This window comes from Salvelinus fontinalis, unplaced genomic scaffold, assembly GCF_029448725.1.
Source record: "Salvelinus fontinalis isolate EN_2023a unplaced genomic scaffold, ASM2944872v1 scaffold_0162, whole genome shotgun sequence".
NCBI classification, from domain to species: Eukaryota; Metazoa; Chordata; class Actinopteri; order Salmoniformes; family Salmonidae; genus Salvelinus; species Salvelinus fontinalis.
In genome coordinates this window covers 25,001-41,449 of record NW_026600371.1, presented here as the reverse complement: position 1 = coordinate 41,449, position 16,449 = coordinate 25,001, and the positions used below count along the sequence as shown (strand labels likewise).

The following is a 16,449-nucleotide window of genomic DNA, read 5'->3' as shown; positions in this document are numbered from 1 at the left end:
AATGATGTCCTGGCTTTAGAATCTTCTGATAGGCTAATTGACATAATTTGAGTCAATTGTAGGTGTACCTGTAGATGTATTTCATGGCCTGCCTTCAAACTCAGTGCCTCTTTGCTTGAGATCATGGGATTTTCAAAAGAAATCAGCCAAGACCTCAGATATAAAATAACAACCTCAAAAGGACACCGCAGGGCAAATCGTTTTGTAATTTGAAGTGGTACTGTTAATCCCTGACCGGGAATCGAACCCGGGCCGCGGAGGTGAGAGCGCCGAATCCTAACCACTAGACCACCAGGGAAGGATACTGCAGTGCAAATTGGTCCACAATTTGAAATGGTACATACAGTGGGTCAGAAGTTTACAAACACTAGTTTGGCTGTGCCTTTAAACAACTTGGACAATGACCAAAAATGATGTCCTGGCTTTAGAATCTTCTGATAGGCTAATTGACATAATTTGAGTCAATTGGAGGTGTACCTGTAGATGTATTTCATGGCCTGCCTTCAAACTCAGTGCCTCTTTGCTTGAGATCATGGGATTTTCAAAAGAAATCAGCCAAGACCTCAGAAATAAAATGTAGACCTCAGAAGGACACTGCAGGGCAAATCGTTTTGTAACTTGAAGAGGTACTGATATTCCCTGACCGGGAATCGAACCCGGGTCGCGGCGGTGAGAGCGCCGAATCCTAACCACTAGACAACCAGGGAAGGATACTGCGTGCAAATTGGTCCACAATTTGAAATGGTACATACAGTGGGTCAGAAGTTTACAAACACTAGTTTGGCTGTGCCTTTAAACAACTTGGACAATGACCAAAAATGATGTCCTGGCTTTAGAATCTTCTGATAGGCTAATTGACATAATTTGAGTCAATTGGAGGTGTACCTGTAGATGTATTTCATGGCCTGCCTTCAAACTCAGTGCCTCTTTGCTTGAGATCATGGGATTTTCAAAAGAAATCAGCCAAGACCTCAGAAATAAAATGTAGACCTCAGAAGGACACTGCAGGGCAAATCGTTTTGTAACTTGAAGTGGTACTGATATTCCCTGACCGGGAATCGAACCCGGGCCGCGGCGGTGAGAGCGCCGAATCCTAACCACTAGACAACCAGGGAAGGATACTGCAATTCAAATTGTTTCATAATTTGAAATGGAACATACAGTTGAAGTCTGAAGTTTACATACACTTAGGTTGGAGTCATTAAAACTCGTTTGTCAACCATTCCACACATTTCTTGTTAACAAACTATAGTTTTGGCAAGTCGGTTAGGACATCTACTTTGTGCATGACACAAGTAATTTTTCCAAAATTTGTTTACAGACAGATTATTTCACTTATAATTCAGTGTATCACAAATCCAGTGGGTCAGAAGTTTACAAACACTAGTTTGGCTGTGCCTTTAAACAACTTGGACAATGACCAAAAATGATGTCCTGGCTTTAGAATCTTCTGATAGGCTAATTGACATAATTTGAGTCAATTGGAGGTGTACCTGTAGATGTATTTCATGGCCTGCCTTCAAACTCAGTGCCTCTTTGCTTGAGATCATGGGATTTTCAAAAGAAATCAGCCAAGACCTCAGAAATAAAATGTAGACCTCAGAAGGACACTGCAGGGCAAATCGTTTTGTAACTTGAAGTGGTACTGGTATTCCCTGACCGGGAATCGAACCCGGGCCGCGGCGGTGAGAGCGCCGAATCCTAACCACTAGACAACCAGGGAAGGATACTGCAATTCAAATTGTTTCATAATTTGAAATGGAACATACAGTTGAAGTCTGAAGTTTACATACACTTAGGTTGGAGTCATTAAAACTCGTTTGTCAACCATTCCACACATTTCTTGTTAACAAACTATAGTTTTGGCAAGTCGGTTAGGACATCTACTTTGTGCATGACACAAGTAATTTTTCCAAAATTTGTTTACAGACAGATTATTTCACTTATAATTCAGTGTATCACAAATCCAGTGGGTCAGAAGTTTACAAACACTAGGTTGGCTGTGCCTTTAAACAACTTGGACAATGACCAAAAATGATGTCCTGGCTTTAGAATCTTCTGATAGGCTAATTGACATAATTTGAGTCAATTGGAGGTGTACCTGTAGATGTATTTCATGGCCTGCCTTCAAACTCAGTGCCTCTTTGCTTGAGATCATGGGATTTTCAAAAGAAATCAGCCAAGACCTCAGAAGGACACTGCAGGGCAAATCATTTTGAAATTTGAAGTGGTACTGATATTCCCTGACCGGGAATCGAACCCGGGCCGCGGCGGTGAGAGCGCCGAATCCTAACCACTAGACAACCAGGGAAGGATACTGCAATCCAAATTGTTTCACAATTTGAAATGGTACATACAGTTGAAGTCTGAAGTTTACATACGCTTAGGTTGGAGTCATTAAAACTCGTTTGTCAACCATTCCACACATTTCTTGTTAACAAACTATAGTTTTGGCAAGTCGGTTAGGACATCTACTTTGTACATGACACAAGTAATTTTTCCAAAATTTGTTTACAGACAGATTATTTCACTTATAATTCAGTGTATCACAAATCCAGTGGGTCAGAAGTTTACAAACACTAGGTTGGCTGTGCCTTTAAACAACTTGGACAATGACCAAAAATGATGTCCTGGCTTTAGAATCTTCTGATAGGCTAATTGACATAATTTGAGTCAATTGGAGGTGTACCTGTAGATGTATTTCATGGCCTGCCTTCAAACTCAGTGCCTCTTTGCTTGAGATCATGGGATTTTCAAAAGAAATCAGCCAAGACCTCAGAAATAAAATGTAGACCTCAGAAGGACACTGCAGGGCAAATCGTTTTGTAATTTGAAGTGGTACTGAAATTCCCTGACCGGGAATCGAACCCGGGCCGCGGCGGTGAGAGCGCCGAATCCTAACCACTAGACAACCAGGGAAGGATACTGCAATTCAAATTGTTTCACAATTTGAAATGGTACATACAGTTGAAGTCTGAAGTTTACATACACTTAGGTTGGAGTCATTAAAACTCGTTTGTCAACCATTCCACACATTTCTTGTTAACAAACTATAGTTTTGGCAAGTCGGTTAGGACATCTACTTTGTGCATGACACAAGTAATTTTTCCAAAATTTGTTTACAGACAGATTATTTCACTTATAATTCAGTGTATCACAAATCCAGTGGGTCAGAAGTTTACAAACACTAGGTTGGCTGTGCCTTTAAACAACTTGGACAATGACCAAAAATGATGTCCTGGCTTTAGAATCTTCTGATAGGCTAATTGACATAATTTGAGTCAATTGTAGGTGTACCTGTAGATGTATTTCATGGCCTGCCTTCAAACTCAGTGCCTCTTTGCTTGAGATCATGGGATTTTCAAAAGAAATCAGCCAAGACCTCAGATATAAAATAACAACCTCAAAAGGACACCGCAGGGCAAATCGTTTTGTAATTTGAAGTGGTACTGTTATTCCCTGACCGGGAATCGAACCCGGGCCGCGGAGGTGAGAGCGCCGAATCCTAACCACTAGACCACCAGGGAAGGATACTGCAGTGCAAATTGGTCCACAATTTGAAATGGTACATACAGTGGGTCAGAAGTTTACAAACACTAGTTTGGCTGTGCCTTTAAACAACTTGGACAATGACCAAAAATGATGTCCTGGCTTTAGAATCTTCTGATAGGCTAATTGACATAATTTGAGTCAATTGGAGGTGTACCTGTAGATGTATTTCATGGCCTGCCTTCAAACTCAGTGCCTCTTTGCTTGAGATCATGGGATTTTCAAAAGAAATCAGCCAAGACCTCAGAAATAAAATGTAGACCTCAGAAGGACACTGCAGGGCAAATCGTTTTGTAACTTGAAGAGGTACTGATATTCCCTGACCGGGAATCGAACCCGGGCCGCGGCGGTGAGAGCGCCGAATCCTAACCACTAGACAACCAGGGAAGGATACTGCAGTGCAAATTGGTCCACAATTTGAAATGGTACATACAGTGGGTCAGAAGTTTACAAACAGTAGTTTGGCTGTGCCTTTAAACAACTTGGACAATGACCAAAAATGATGTCCTGGCTTTAGAATCTTCTGATAGGCTAATTGACATAATTTGAGTCAATTGGAGGTGTACCTGTAGATGTATTTCATGGCCTGCCTTCAAACTCAGTGCCTCTTTGCTTGAGATCATGGGATTTTCAAAAGAAATCAGCCAAGACCTCAGAAATAAAATGTAGACCTCAGAAGGACACTGCAGGGCAAATCGTTTTGTAACTTGAAGTGGTACTGATATTCCCTGACCGGGAATCGAACCCGGGCCGCGGCGGTGAGAGCGCCGAATCCTAACCACTAGACAACCAGGGAAGGATACTGCAATTCAAATTGTTTCATAATTTGAAATGGAACATACAGTTGAAGTCTGAAGTTTACATACACTTAGGTTGGAGTCATTAAAACTCGTTTGTCAACCATTCCACACATTTCTTGTCAACAAACTATAGTTTTGGCAAGTCGGTTAGGACATCTACTTTGTGCATGACACAAGTAATTTTTCCAAAATTTGTTTACAGACAGATTATTTCACTTATAATTCAGTGTATCACAAATCCAGTGGGTCAGAAGTTTACAAACACTAGTTTGGCTGTGCCTTTAAACAACTTGGACAATGACCAAAAATGATGTCCTGGCTTTAGAATCTTCTGATAGGCTAATTGACATAATTTGAGTCAATTGGAGGTGTACCTGTAGATGTATTTCATGGCCTGCCTTCAAACTCAGTGCCTCTTTGCTTGAGATCATGGGATTTTCAAAAGAAATCAGCCAAGACCTCAGAAATAAAATGTAGACCTCAGAAGGACACTGCAGGGCAAATCGTTTTGTAACTTGAAGTGGTACTGATATTCCCTGACCGGGAATCGAACCCGGGCCGCGGCGGTGAGAGCGCCGAATCCTAACCACTAGACAACCAGGGAAGGATACTGCAATTCAAATTGTTTCATAATTTGAAATGGAACATACAGTTGAAGTCTGAAGTTTACATACACTTAGGTTGGAGTCATTAAAACTCGTTTGTCAACCATTCCACACATTTCTTGTTAACAAACTATAGTTTTGGCAAGTCGGTTAGGACATCTACTTTGTGCATGACACAAGTAATTTTTCCAAAATTTGTTTACAGACAGATTATTTCACTTATAATTCAGTGTATCACAAATCCAGTGGGTCAGAAGTTTACAAACACTAGGTTGGCTGTGCCTTTAAACAACTTGGACAATGACCAAAAATGATGTCCTGGCTTTAGAATCTTCTGATAGGCTAATTGACATAATTTGAGTCAATTGGAGGTGTACCTGTAGATGTATTTCATGGCCTGCCTTCAAACTCAGTGCCTCTTTGCTTGAGATCATGGGATTTTCAAAAGAAATCAGCCAAGACCTCAGAAGGACACTGCAGGGCAAATCATTTTGAAATTTGAAGTGGTACTGATATTCCCTGACCGGGAATCGAACCCGGGCCGCGGCGGTGAGAGCGCCGAATCCTAACCACTAGACAACCAGGGAAGGATACTGCAATCCAAATTGTTTCACAATTTGAAATGGTACATACAGTTGAAGTCTGAAGTTTACATACGCTTAGGTTGGAGTCATTAAAACTCGTTTGTCAACCATTCCACACATTTCTTGTTAACAAACTATAGTTTTGGCAAGTCGGTTAGGACATCTACTTTGTACATGACACAAGTAATTTTTCCAAAATTTGTTTACAGACAGATTATTTCACTTATAATTCAGTGTATCACAAATCCAGTGGGTCAGAAGTTTACAAACACTAGGTTGGCTGTGCCTTTAAACAACTTGGACAATGACCAAAAATGATGTCCTGGCTTTAGAATCTTCTGATAGGCTAATTGACATAATTTGAGTCAATTGGAGGTGTACCTGTAGATGTATTTCATGGCCTGCCTTCAAACTCAGTGCCTCTTTGCTTGAGATCATGGGATTTTCAAAAGAAATCAGCCAAGACCTCAGAAATAAAATGTAGACCTCAGAAGGACACTGCAGGGCAAATCGTTTTGTAATTTGAAGTGGTACTGAAATTCCCTGACCGGGAATCGAACCCGGGCCGCGGCGGTGAGAGCGCCGAAACCTAACCACTAGACAACCAGGGAAGGATACTGCAATTCAAATTGTTTCACAATTTGAAATGGTACATACAGTTGAAGTCTGAAGTTTACATACACTTAGGTTGGAGTCATTAAAACTCGTTTGTCAACCATTCCACACATTTCTTGTTAACAAACTATAGTTTTGGCAAGTCGGTTAGGACATCTACTTTGTGCATGACACAAGTAATTTTTCCAAAATTTGTTTACAGACAGATTATTTCACTTATAATTCAGTGTATCACAAATCCAGTGGGTCAGAAGTTTACAAACACTAGGTTGGCTGTGCCTTTAAACAACTTGGACAATGACCAAAAATGATGTCCTGGCTTTAGAATCTTCTGATAGGCTAATTGACATAATTTGAGTCAATTGGAGGTGTACCTGTAGATGTATTTCATGGCCTGCCTTCAAACTCAGTGCCTCTTTGCTTGAGATCATGGGATTTTCAAAAGAAATCAGCCAAGACCTCAGATATAAAATGACCACCTCAGAAGGACACTGCAGGGCAAATCGTTTTGTAATTTGAAGTGGTACTGTTATTCCCTGACCGGGAATCGAACCCAGGCCGCGGCGGTGAGAGCGCCGAATCCTAACCACTAGACCACCAGGGAAGGATACTGCAGTGCAAATTGGTCCACAATTTGAAATGGTACATACAGTGGGTCAGAAGTTTACAAACACTAGTTTGGCTGTGCCTTTAAACAACTTGGACAATGACCAAAAATGATGTCCTGGCTTTAGAATCTTCTGATAGGCTAATTGACATAATTTGAGTCAATTGGAGGTGTACCTGTAGATGTATTTCATGGCCTGCCTTCAAACACAGTGCCTCTTTGCTTAAGATCATGGGATTTTCAAAATAAATCAGCCAAGACCTCAGAAATAAAATGTAGACCTCAGAAGGACACTGCAGGGAAAATCGTTTTGTAACTTGAAGTGGTACTGATATTCCCTGACCGGGAATCGAACCCGGGCCGCGGCGGTGAGAGCGCCGAATCCTAACCACTAGACAACCAGGGAAGGATACTGCAATTCAAATTGTTTCATAATTTGAAATGGAACATACAGTTGAAGTCTGAAGTTTACATACACTTAGGTTGGAGTCATTAAAACTCGTTTGTCAACCATTCCACACATTTCTTGTTAACAAACTATAGTTTTGGCAAGTCGGTTAGGACATCTACTTTGTGCATGACACAAGTAATTTTTCCAAAATTTGTTTACAGACAGATTATTTCACTTATAATTCAGTGTATCACAAATCCAGTGGGTCAGAAGTTTACAAACACTAGGTTGGCTGTGCCTTTAAACAACTTGGACAATGACCAAAAATGATGTCCTGGCTTTAGAATCTTCTGATAGGCTAATTGACATAATTTGAGTCAATTGGAGGTGTACCTGTAGATGTATTTCATGGCCTGCCTTCAAACTCAGTGCCTCTTTGCTTGAGATCATGGGATTTTCAAAAGAAATCAGCCAAGACCTCAGATATAAAATGTACACCTCAGAAGGACACTGCAGGGCAAATCATTTTGAAATTTGAAGTGATACTGATATTCCCTGACCGGGAATCGAACCCAGGCCGCGGCGGTGAGAGCACCGAATCCTAACCACTAGACAACCAGGGAAGGATACTGCAGTTCAAATTGTTTCACAATTTGAAATGGTACATACAGTTGAAGTCTGAAGTTTACATACACTTAGGTTGGAGTCATTAAAACTCGTTTGTCAACCATTCCACACATTTCTTGTTAACAAACTATAGTTTTGGCAAGTCGGTTAGGACATCTACTTTGTGCATGACACAAGTAATTTTTCCAAAATTTGTTTACAGACAGATTATTTCACTTATAATTCAGTGTATCACAAATCCAGTGGGTCAGAAGTTTACAAACACTAGGTTGGCTGTGCCTTTAAACAACTTGGACAATGACCAAAAATGATGTCCTGGCTTTAGAATCTTCTGATAGGCTAATTGACATAATTTGAGTCAATTGGAGGTGTACCTGTAGATGTATTTCATGGCCTGCCTTCAAACTCAGTGCCTCTTTGCTTGAGATCATGGGATTTTCAAAAGAAATCAGCCAAGACCTCAGAAATAAAATGTAGACCTCAGAAGGACACTGCAAGGCAAATCGTTTTGTAATTTGAAGTGGTACTGAAATTCCCTGACCGGGAATCGAACCCGGGCCGCGGCGGTGAGAGCGCCGAATCCTAACCACTAGACAACCAGGGAAGGATACTGCAATTCAAATTGTTTCATAATTTGAAATGGTACATACAGTTGAAGTCTGAAGTTTACATACACTTAGGTTGGAGTCATTAAAACTCGTTTGTCAACCATTCCACACATTTCTTGTTAACAAACTATAGTTTTGGCAAGTCGGTTAGGACATCTACTTTGTGCATGACACAAGTAATTTTTCCAAAATTTGTTTACAGACAGATTATTTCACTTATAATTCAGTGTATCACAAATCCAGTGGGTCAGAAGTTTACAAACACTAGGTTGGCTGTGCCTTTAAACAACTTGGACAATGACCAAAAATGATGTCCTGGCTTTAGAATCTTCTGATAGGCTAATTGACATAATTTGAGTCAATTGGAGGTGTACCTGTAGATGTATTTCATGGCCTGCCTTCAAACGGAGTGCCTCTTTGCTTGAGATCATGGGATTTTCAAAAGAAATCAGCCAAGACCTCAGATATAAAATGCCAACCTCAGAAGGACACTGCAGGGCAAATCGTTTTGTAATTTGAAGTGGTACTGTTATTCCCTGACCGGGAATCGAACCCGGGCCGCTGCGGTGAGAGCGCCGAATCCTAACCACTAGACCACCAGGGAAGGATACTGCAGTGCATATTGGTCCACAATTTGAAATGGTACATACAGTGGGTCAGAAGTTTACAAACACTAGTTTGGCTGTGCCTTTAAACAACTTGGACAATGACCAAAAATGATGTCCTGGCTTTAGAATCTTCTGATAGGCTAATTGACATAATTTGAGTCAATTGGAGGTGTACCTGTAGATGTATTTCATGGCCTGCCTTCAAACTCAGTGCCTCTTTGCTTGAGATCATGGGATTTTCAAAAGAAATCAGCCAAGACCTCAGATATAAAATGTAGACCTCAGAAGGACACTGCAGGGCAAATCGTTTTGTTATTTGAAGTGATACTGATATTCCCTGACCGGGAATCGAACCCGGGCCGCGGCGGTGAGAGCGCCGAATCCTAACCACTAGACCACCAGGGAAGGATACTGCAGTGCAAATTGGTCCACAATTTGAAATGGTACATACAGTGGGTCAGAAGTTTACAAACACTAGTTTGGCTGTGCCTTTAAACAACTTGGACAATGACCAAAAATGATGTCCTGGCTTTAGAATCTTCTGATAGGCTAATTGACATAATTTGAGTCAATTGGAGGTGTACCTGTAGATGTATTTCATTGCCTGCCTTCAAACTCAGTGCCTCTTTGCTTGAGATCATGGGATTTTCAAAAGAAATCAGCCAAGACCTCAGAAATAAAATGTAGACCTCAGAAGGACACTGCAGGGCAAATCGTTTTGTAACTTGAAGTGATCATGATATTCCCTGACCAGGAATCGAACCCGGGCCGCGGCGGTGAGAGCGCCGAATCCTAACCACTAGACAACCAGGGAAGGATACTGCATTTCAAATTGTTTCATAATTTGAAATGGTACATACAGTTGAAGTCTGAAGTTTACATACACTTAGGTTGGAGTCATTAAAACTCGTTTGTCAACCATTCCACACATTTCTTGTTAACAAACTATAGTTTTGGCAAGTCGGTTAGGACTTCTACTTTGTGCATGACACAAGTAATTTTTCCAAAATTTGTTTACAGACAGATTATTTCACTTATAATTCAGTGTATCACAAATCCAGTGGGTCAGAAGTTTACAAACACTAGGTTGGCTGTGCCTTTAAACAACTTGGACAATGACCAAAAATGATGTCCTGGCTTTAGAATCTTCTGATAGGCTAATTGACATAATTTGAGTCAATTGGAGGTGTACCTGTAGATGTATTTCATGGCCTGCCTTCAAACTGAGTGCCTCTTTGCTTGAGATCATGGGATTTTCAAAAGAAATCAGCCAAGACCTCAGATATAAAATGTCAACCTCAGAAGGACACTGCAGGGCAAATCGTTTTGTAATTTGAAGTGGTACTGTTATTCCCTGACCGGGAATCGAACCCGGGCCGCTGCGGTGAGAGCGCCGAATCCTAACCACTAGACCACCAGGGAAGGATACTGCAGTGCAAATTGGTCCACAATTTGAAATGGTACATACAGTGGGTCAGAAGTTTACAAACACTAGTTTGGCTGTGCCTTTAAACAACTTGGACAATGACCAAAAATGATGTCCTGGCTTTAGAATCTTCTGATAGGCTAATTGACATAATTTGAGTCAATTGGAGGTGTACCTGTAGATGTATTTCATGGCCTGCCTTCAAACTCAGTGCCTCTTTGCTTGAGATCATGGGATTTTCAAAAGAAATCAGCCAAGACCTCAGATATAAAATGTAGACCTCAGAAGGACACTGCAGGGCAAATCGTTTTGTTATTTGAAGTGATACTGATATTCCCTGACCGGGAATCGAACCCGGGCCGCGGCGGTGAGAGCGCCGAATCCTAACCACTAGACCACCAGGGAAGGATAATGCAGTGCAAATTGGTCCACAATTTGAAATGGTACATACAGTGGGTCAGAAGTTTACAAACACTAGTTTGGCTGTGCCTTTAAACAACTTGGACAATGACCAAAAATGATGTCCTGGCTTTAGAATCTTCTGATAGGCTAATTGACATAATTTGAGTCAATTGGAGGTGTACCTGTAGATGTATTTCATTGCCTGCCTTCAAACTCAGTGCCTCTTTGCTTGAGATCATGGGATTTTCAAAAGAAATCAGCCAATACCTCAGAAATAAAATGTAGACCTCAGAAGGACACTGCAGGGCAAATCGTTTTGTAACTTGAAGTGATCATGATATTCCCTGACCAGGAATCGAACCCGGGCCGCGGCGGTGAGAGCGCTGAATCCTAACCACTAGACAACCAGGGAAGGATACTGCATTTCAAATTGTTTCATAATTTGAAATGGTACATACAGTTGAAGTCTGAAGTTTACATACACTTAGGTTGGAGTCATTAAAACTCGTTTGTCAACCATTCCACACATTTCTTGTTAACAAACTATAGTTTTGGCAAGTCGGTTAGGACTTCTACTTTGTGCATGACACAAGTAATTTTTCCAAAATTTGTTTACAGACAGATTATTTCACTTATAATTCAGTGTATCACAAATCCAGTGGGTCAGAAGTTTACAAACACTAGGTTGGCTGTGCCTTTAAACAACTTGGACAATGACCAAAAATGATGTCCTGGCTTTAGAATCTTCTGATAGGCTAATTGACATAATTTGAGTCAATTGGAGGTGTACCTGTAGATGTATTTCATGGCCTGCCTTCAAACTCAGTGCCTCTTTGCTTGAGATCATGGGATTTTCAAAAGAAATCAGCCAAGACCTCAGATATAAAATGTAGACCTCAGAAGGACACTGCAGGATAAATCGTTTTGTAATTTGAAGTGGTAATGATATTCCCTGACCGGGAATCAAACCCGGGCCACGGCGGTGAGAGCGCCGAATCCTAACCACTAGACCACCAGGGAAGGATACTGCAGTTCAAATTGGTCCACAATTTGAAATGGTACATACAGTCGGTCAGAAGTTTACAAACACTAGTTTGGCTGTGCCTTTAAACAACTTGGACAATGACCAAAAATGATGTCCTGGCTTTAGAATCTTCTGATAGGCTAATTGACATAATTTGAGTCAATTGGAGGTGTACCTGTAGATGTATTTCATGGCCTGCCTTCAAACTCAGTGCCTCTTTGCTTGAGATCATGGGATTTTCAAAATAAATCAGCCAAGACCTCAGATATAACATGTAGACCTCAGAAGGACACTGCAGGGCAAATCGTTTTGTAACTTGAAGTGGTAATGATATTCCCTGACCGGGAATCGAACCCGGGCCGCGGCGGTGAGAGCACCGAATCCTAACCACTAGACCACCAGGGAAGGATACTGCAGTTCAAATTGGTCCACAATTTGAAATGGTACATACAGTCGGTCAGAAGTTTACAAACACTAGTTTGGCTGTGCCTTTAAACAACTTGGACAATGACCAAAAATGATGTCCTGGCTTTAGAATCTTCTGATAGGCTAATTGACATAATTTGAGTCAATTGGAGGTGTACCTGTAGATGTATTTCATGGCCTGCCTTCAAACTCAGTGCCTCTTTGCTTGAGATCATGGGATTTTCAAAAGAAATCAGCCAAGACCTCAGAAATAAAATGTAGACCTCAGAAGGACACTGCAGGGCAAATCGTTTTGTAACTTGAAGTGGTACTGATATTCCCTGCCCGGGAATCGAACCCGGGCCGCGGCGGTGAGAGCGCCGAATCCTAACCACTAGACAACCAGGGAAGGATACTGCAATTCAAATTGTTTCATAATTTGAAATGGTACATACAGTTGAAGTCTGAAGTTTACATACACTTAGGTTGGAGTCATTAAAACTCGTTTGTCAACCATTCCACACATTTCTTGTTAACAAACTATAGTTTTGGCAAGTCGGTTAGGACATCTACTTTGTGCATGACACAAGTAATTTTTCCAAAATTTGTTTACAGACAGATTATTTCACTTATAATTCAGTGTATCACAAATCCAGTGGGTCAGAAGTTTACAAACACTAGGTTGGCTGTGCCTTTAAACAACTTGGACAATGACCAAAAATGATGTCCTGGCTTTAGAATCTTCTGATAGGCTAATTGACATAATTTCAGTCAATTGGAGGTGTACCTGTAGATGTATTTCATGGCCTGCCTTCAAACTCAGTGCCTCTTTGCTTGAGATCATGGGATTTTCAAAAGAAATCAGCCAAGACCTCAGATATAAAATGTAGACCTCAGAAGGACAATGCAGCGCAAATCGTTTTGTAATTTGAAGTGGTACTGATATTCCCTGCCCGGGAATCGAACCCGGGCCGCGGCAGTGAGACCGCAGAATCCTAACCACTAGACAACCAGGGAAGGATACTGCAACTCAAATTGTTTCATAATTTGAAATGGTACATACAGTTGAAGTCTGAAGTTTACATACACTTAGGTTGGAGTCATTAAAACTCGTTTGTCAGCCATTCCACACATTTCTTGTTAACAAACTATAGTTTTGGCAAGTCGGTTAGGACATCTACTTTGTACATGACACAAGTAATTTTTCCAAAATTTGTTTACAGACAGATTATTTCACTTATAATTCAGTGTATCACAAATCCAGTGGGTCAGAAGTTTACAAACACTAGGTTGGCTGTGCCTTTAAACAACTTGGACAATGACCAAAAATGATGTCCTGGCTTTAGAATCTTCTGATAGGCTAATGGACATAATTTGAGTCAATTGGAGGTGTACCTGTAGATGTATTTCATGGCCTGCCTTCAAACTCAGTGCCTCTTTGCTTGAGATCATGGGATTTTCAAAAGAAATCAGCCAAGACCTCAGAAATAAAATGTAGACCTCAGAAGGACACTGCAGGGCAAATCGTTTTGTAACCTGAAGTGGTACTGATATTCCCTGACCGGGAATCGAACCCGGGCCGCGGCGGTGAGAGCGCCGAATCCTAACCACTAGACCACCAGGGAAGGATACTGCAGTTCAAATTGGTCCACAATTTGAAATGGTACATACAGTCGGTCAGAAGTTTACAAACACTAGTTTGGCTGTGCCTTTAAACAACTTGGACAATGACCAAAAATGATGTCCTGGCTTTAGAATCTTCTGATAGGCTAATTGACATAATTTGAGTCAATTGGAGGTGTACCTGTAGATGTATTTCATGGCCTGCCTTCAAACTCAGTGCCTCTTTGCTTGAGATCATGGGATTTTCAAAAGAAATCAGCCAAGACCTCAGAAATAAAAAGTAGACCTCAGAAGGACACTGCAGGGCAAATCGTTTTGTAACTTGAAGTGGTACTGATATTCCCTGCCCGGGAATCGAACCCGGGCCGCGGCGGTGAGAGCGCCGAATCCTAACCACTAGACAACCAGGGAAGGATACTGCAATTCAAATTGTTTCATAATTTGAAATGGTACATACAGTTGAAGTCTGAAGTTTACATACACTTAGGTTGGAGTCATTAAAACTCGTTTGTCAACCATTCCACACATTTCTTGTTAACAAACTATAGTTTTGGCAAGTCGGTTAGGACATCTACTTTGTGCATGACACAAGTAATTTTTCCAAAATTTGTTTACAGACAGATTATTTCACTTATAATTCAGTGTATCACAAATCCAGTGGGTCAGAAGTTTACAAACACTAGGTTGGCTGTGCCTTTAAACAACTTGGACAATGACCAAAAATGATGTCCTGGCTTTAGAATCTTCTGATAGGCTAATTGACATAATTTCAGTCAATTGGAGGTGTACCTGTAGATGTATTTCATGGCCTGCCTTCAAACTCAGTGCCTCTTTGCTTGAGATCATGGGATTTTCAAAAGAAATCAGCCAAGACCTCAGATATAAAATGTAGACCTCAGAAGGACAATGCAGCGCAAATCGTTTTGTAATTTGAAGTGGTACTGATATTCCCTGCCCGGGAATCGAACCCGGGCCGCGGCAGTGAGACCGCAGAATCCTAACCACTAGACAACCAGGGAAGGATACTGCAACTCAAATTGTTTCATAATTTGAAATGGTACATACAGTTGAAGTCTGAAGTTTACATACACTTAGGTTGGAGTCATTAAAACTCGTTTGTCAGCCATTCCACACATTTCTTGTTAACAAACTATAGTTTTGGCAAGTCGGTTAGGACATCTACTTTGTACATGACACAAGTAATTTTTCCAAAATTTGTTTACAGACAGATTATTTCACTTATAATTCAGTGTATCACAAATCCAGTGGGTCAGAAGTTTACAAACACTAGGTTGGCTGTGCCTTTAAACAACTTGGACAATGACCAAAAATGATGTCCTGGCTTTAGAATCTTCTGATAGGCTAATTGACATAATTTGAGTCAATTGGAGGTGTACCTGTAGATGTATTTCATGGCCTGCCTTCAAACTCAGTGCCTCTTTGCTTGAGATCATGGGATTTTCAAAAGAAATCAGCCAAGACCTCAGATATAAAATGTAGACCTCAGAAGGACACTGCAGGGCAAATCGTTTTGTAACTTGAAGTGGTAATGATATTCCCTGACCGGGAATTGACCCCGGGCCGCGGCGGTGAGAGCGCCGAATCCTAACCACTAGACCACCAGGGAAGGATACTGCAGTTCAAATTGGTCCACAATTTGAAATGGTACATACAGTCGGTCAGAAGTTTACAAACACTAGTTTGGCTGTGCCTTTAAACAACTTAGACAATGACCAAAAGTGATGTCCTGGCTTTAGAATCTTCTGATAGGCTAATTGACATAATTTGAGTCAATTGGAGGTGTACCTGTAGATGTATTTCATGGCCTACCTTCAAACTCAGTGCCTCTTTGCTTGAGATCATGGGATTTTCAAAAGAAATCAGCCAAGACCTCAGAAATAAAATGTAGACCTCAGAAGGACACTGCAGGGCAAATCGTTTTGTAACTTGAAGTGGTACTGATATTCCCTGACCGGGAATCGAACCCGTGCCGCGGCAATGAGACCGCAGAATCCTAACCACTAGACAACCAGGGAAGGATACTGCAACTCAAATTGTTTCATAATTTGAAATGGTACATACAGTTGAAGTCTGAAGTTTACATACACTTAGGTTGGAGTCATTAAAACTCGTTTGTCAGCCATTCCACACATTTCTTGTTAACAAACTATAGTTTTGGCAAGTCGGTTAGGACATCTACTTTGTACATGACACAAGTAATTTTTCCAAAATTTGTTTACAGACAGATTATTTCACTTATAATTCAGTGTATCACAAATCCAGTGGGTCAGAAGTTTACAAACACTAGGTTGGCTGTGCCTTTAAACAACTTGGACAATGACCAAAAATGATGTCCTGGCTTTAGAATCTTCTGATAGGCTAATGGACATAATTTGAGTCAATTGGAGGTGTACCTGTAGATGTATTTCATGGCCTGCCTTCAAACTCAGTGCCTCTTTGCTTGAGATCATGGGATTTTCAAAAGAAATCAGCCAAGACCTCAGATATAAAATGTAGACCTCAGAAGGACACTGCAGGGCAAATCGTTTTGTAACTTGAAGTGGTAATGATATTC

General features: G+C 41.0%; 16 non-coding genes across 16 annotated transcripts; all 16 read right to left on the bottom strand.

The window, feature by feature from the left end:
- Nucleotides 1-1,043: 1,043 nt before the first annotated feature.
- trnae-cuc (transfer RNA glutamic acid (anticodon CUC)) lies at nucleotides 1,044-1,115 on the bottom strand. Its single transcript has one exon. It is a non-coding gene; the product is annotated as a tRNA-Glu (tRNA).
- Nucleotides 1,116-1,651: 536 nt separating this feature from the next.
- Nucleotides 1,652-1,723, bottom strand: trnae-cuc (transfer RNA glutamic acid (anticodon CUC)). The gene has a single exon. It is a non-coding gene; the product is annotated as a tRNA-Glu (tRNA).
- A 516-nt stretch (nucleotides 1,724-2,239) lies between these two features.
- On the bottom strand, nucleotides 2,240-2,311 carry trnae-cuc (transfer RNA glutamic acid (anticodon CUC)). The gene has a single exon. It is a non-coding gene; the product is annotated as a tRNA-Glu (tRNA).
- Nucleotides 2,312-2,847: 536 nt separating this feature from the next.
- Nucleotides 2,848-2,919, bottom strand: trnae-cuc (transfer RNA glutamic acid (anticodon CUC)). The gene has a single exon. It is a non-coding gene; the product is annotated as a tRNA-Glu (tRNA).
- A 945-nt stretch (nucleotides 2,920-3,864) lies between these two features.
- Nucleotides 3,865-3,936, bottom strand: trnae-cuc (transfer RNA glutamic acid (anticodon CUC)). Its single transcript has one exon. It is a non-coding gene; the product is annotated as a tRNA-Glu (tRNA).
- A 337-nt stretch (nucleotides 3,937-4,273) lies between these two features.
- On the bottom strand, nucleotides 4,274-4,345 carry trnae-cuc (transfer RNA glutamic acid (anticodon CUC)). The gene has a single exon. It is a non-coding gene; the product is annotated as a tRNA-Glu (tRNA).
- Nucleotides 4,346-4,881: 536 nt separating this feature from the next.
- trnae-cuc (transfer RNA glutamic acid (anticodon CUC)) lies at nucleotides 4,882-4,953 on the bottom strand. Its single transcript has one exon. It is a non-coding gene; the product is annotated as a tRNA-Glu (tRNA).
- Nucleotides 4,954-5,469: 516 nt separating this feature from the next.
- On the bottom strand, nucleotides 5,470-5,541 carry trnae-cuc (transfer RNA glutamic acid (anticodon CUC)). The gene has a single exon. It is a non-coding gene; the product is annotated as a tRNA-Glu (tRNA).
- Nucleotides 5,542-6,685: 1,144 nt separating this feature from the next.
- On the bottom strand, nucleotides 6,686-6,757 carry trnae-cuc (transfer RNA glutamic acid (anticodon CUC)). The gene has a single exon. It is a non-coding gene; the product is annotated as a tRNA-Glu (tRNA).
- Nucleotides 6,758-7,094: 337 nt separating this feature from the next.
- On the bottom strand, nucleotides 7,095-7,166 carry trnae-cuc (transfer RNA glutamic acid (anticodon CUC)). The gene has a single exon. It is a non-coding gene; the product is annotated as a tRNA-Glu (tRNA).
- Nucleotides 7,167-8,310: 1,144 nt separating this feature from the next.
- trnae-cuc (transfer RNA glutamic acid (anticodon CUC)) lies at nucleotides 8,311-8,382 on the bottom strand. Its single transcript has one exon. It is a non-coding gene; the product is annotated as a tRNA-Glu (tRNA).
- A 945-nt stretch (nucleotides 8,383-9,327) lies between these two features.
- On the bottom strand, nucleotides 9,328-9,399 carry trnae-cuc (transfer RNA glutamic acid (anticodon CUC)). Its single transcript has one exon. It is a non-coding gene; the product is annotated as a tRNA-Glu (tRNA).
- Nucleotides 9,400-10,753: 1,354 nt separating this feature from the next.
- trnae-cuc (transfer RNA glutamic acid (anticodon CUC)) lies at nucleotides 10,754-10,825 on the bottom strand. The gene has a single exon. It is a non-coding gene; the product is annotated as a tRNA-Glu (tRNA).
- A 945-nt stretch (nucleotides 10,826-11,770) lies between these two features.
- On the bottom strand, nucleotides 11,771-11,842 carry trnae-cuc (transfer RNA glutamic acid (anticodon CUC)). The gene has a single exon. It is a non-coding gene; the product is annotated as a tRNA-Glu (tRNA).
- A 337-nt stretch (nucleotides 11,843-12,179) lies between these two features.
- Nucleotides 12,180-12,251, bottom strand: trnae-cuc (transfer RNA glutamic acid (anticodon CUC)). Its single transcript has one exon. It is a non-coding gene; the product is annotated as a tRNA-Glu (tRNA).
- Nucleotides 12,252-13,804: 1,553 nt separating this feature from the next.
- On the bottom strand, nucleotides 13,805-13,876 carry trnae-cuc (transfer RNA glutamic acid (anticodon CUC)). The gene has a single exon. It is a non-coding gene; the product is annotated as a tRNA-Glu (tRNA).
- Nucleotides 13,877-16,449: the final 2,573 nt, after the last annotated feature.